Source organism: Cyphomyrmex costatus, unplaced genomic scaffold, assembly GCF_001594065.2.
Source record: "Cyphomyrmex costatus isolate MS0001 unplaced genomic scaffold, Ccosl1.0 scaffold1364, whole genome shotgun sequence".
NCBI lineage: Eukaryota > Metazoa > Arthropoda > Insecta > Hymenoptera > Formicidae > Cyphomyrmex > Cyphomyrmex costatus.
The window spans coordinates 13,828-16,773 of NW_017275352.1; positions in this window are offsets into that span (position 1 = coordinate 13,828).

Genomic DNA, 2,946 nt, shown 5'->3' on the forward strand with positions numbered 1-2,946 from the left:
TGTGTGTGTGTGTGTGTGTGCGAAATTAATATTCAAATTGTAAAAATATATAAACTATAATAAAAAATAATGTGAGCTTAATGAAATGTATACGTGTATATATATGTAAATTAGGAAGCATACAGCCTTCTTCTTCTTAATAATAGCTCCCGCCTCCAGACAATGCAAAAGGTGTAAAATGATGAATAATCGAGACGAGCTCATCCGCGGACACGCAGCTGTGTGGTGCGATGCACAGTCGAAGTCGGCAATACTTTTAAAAATATACAATGGAAAGCACCCGAACCGAAACGCGTCCGTAAAGGTCGAGTGGTTCGTCGGGGTGTAAGGTGTAACTGGGTGTAACCGGTACGTCTATCGACTCTATCGTACGCGTAAAACAGCGTAAAATTTCGTAAAGTAACTAGGCAGAAACTGATGTTCATGTGAAACGATATGATTGGTCGGTGCAAGTTACGCTTACGCTACGCTTACGCAAGTTACGCTGCATGTGACGGCACCCTTATAGTGACGCTCGCTTAACGCTTCCTGACGCTCCGATTTTTAGAACGTTTGAATACGCTTGCCACACGCTTCATTAACTCTCCTTTGAACGTGTATGGAACGTTACCTTACACTCCTTCTACGCTGTAGCGATTAAAATTTTTCTACTCTTGATTTACACTTCCCGAACACTTCATGAAAAGTGGGTAGAACGTTGCGTTACGCTACTTCTACGCTCCAAGGATTGGCATTTTTTACTCTTGGTTTATACTTCCCTAACACTTCGTGAAATGTTTATGGAACGTTGTATTACGCTCCTTCTAAGCTGTAGTGATTAAAATTTTTCTACTCTTGACTTACACTTCCCGAACACTTGATGAAAAGTGGATGGAACGTCGCCGTTACTCTAATTCTACGCTCCAAGTATTGGTATTTTCTACTCTTGGTTTACACTTCCCGAACACTTCATGAAAAGTGCATGAAACGTGGCGTTACGATTTTTTAACGTTCCAAAGATTAACCTATCTTTTATTCTTAATTTACACTTTCTGAACACTTCATGAAAAGTGCGTGAAACTTTATGTTACGCTCCTACTAGCATATATGTAATACTACTATATAGCTAGATGAGAGAGAAGTCCATGTCTCAGAACCACGGTGCGGGAATATACTTCTCTCTCTTTCTCAGGGTACTTTGAACGTTGTGCGCATGCGTCGAATTCATCCCCTCCATCAATGATAAATAGAAGGATAAATATACATATATGTGTAAGGAAGAAGGAAAAAGTGATTGATTCCGCGTCAGGATATAATCTTGTTACAGTTAAAAGAGTCAGTTTTGTCGGAATAAATAAATTAATCCTAATTTTATGAAATAAACTTTTTCAAAATTGTCATTATGTGTATAAGAATACAGTGCAATCCCTTACAGAAATTTCATGATAATCAGTGCAAACTAATACCTATTTCATACCTGTGCAAACTAATGTTTTCAGTCGCATTAGGCTTTTGGCCACATAAATAACATATCTTGACCATTTTGCCTGTGTACAGCACACATCTAATAAGCATAACGAGCATAACCTGTTCGCGTCATCTCACTGATCGCACTCTATTTTCCTATTGGCAGATGCGATCAATCCAACGCATGCGCACAACACTCAAAGTAATCTTAGAAAGAGAGGGAAATATATATTCCCGCACCGTGGTTCTGGGACCGCTTCCTCTCACTCCCTCTTATAGGCACTAGCCATATAGTAGTATTACATATATGCCTACTAGAGACCCTAAAAAAGGAGAGACTCGCCAACTCGTCACGTGACTATGGGTGATTCTGATTGGCTGGGGTATGGATCGCACATCTGCGTTCCATGAACATGTACTATAACCTATTCTAATAGAATACGCGTACATGACAGATGACACATGTGTTGCTGTCAGCTTGTGTTGCTTACTGATTAGTAAGTTAATTTATCACATAAAATTAAACGTAATAAAAATAAATCGTTTATCACGTAAAATTTTGAGAAAGGTAATGTACATATATCACGAATAAGCTTCGAATTAATAAACGCTTCATAGTTAAAAATAAGAAAGTAATACGAAAGTTAGAGATACCTATTTCATTAATAATGTAATTCTCTTGTAAGGTTTGATTTTATACATTTTGGAGATGCTACATATATGTTGTGCAGCGAAATGTTTCAATAAATCCAGTGATGGATATATGTTATTCAGATTTCCTCAAGGAAGATCAATATCGGAAAGCATGGATAGATACTATTTTTGACGAGAATGCAAGATCCATAGATAATCTGAGATTGTGCGAAGTGAGTGTTCATTGTAAGTGTTAAAATATAGAAGTTGCGACGGTGGCAATTCGGTGGAAACAGTAATATATTTCGAATATACATATTTCAGTATATCATACGTTAGAGTCGTGATTATTACATTACCTTCTGATATTATAAGCAATCAACATACAATACAAACAGTATTCTTAATTTATAATGCGTCTACAGAAATCGGGATGATAGTCTATCTAACAAAAGCCGATCACACACAAAAGAAAGTGCTGTTACTAAGTTCCAATCAAATTACCTTTTGTTTCATGCTTGCAAACTTCTGCTTATAGAACATAACTCTAGTAACGCTAGTAACTTCTACAAAAATATTTAAAGAACAACGGTTTAAATTACACAAACCAGCAGTAAGAATACTATGCAGGATCCGAATAAAAATAGTTTAAAAAATGCTTCTCCATTTAATGCTTTCTTCATTTCAGGCCATTAGATATATTGGTGGTAAGTCACCGGAAAGAAGTAAAAAAAGGTGCCATCCCATCACGTTTTTGTCATTGTCCCTCTGAGAATTTTTGTAAATCGCAAACAAGAAAGCAGAAGAAAGATGAAGTTAATGTGCATAATGTTAAAATAAGAAGAATGTCTGATAGTCATATTTGTC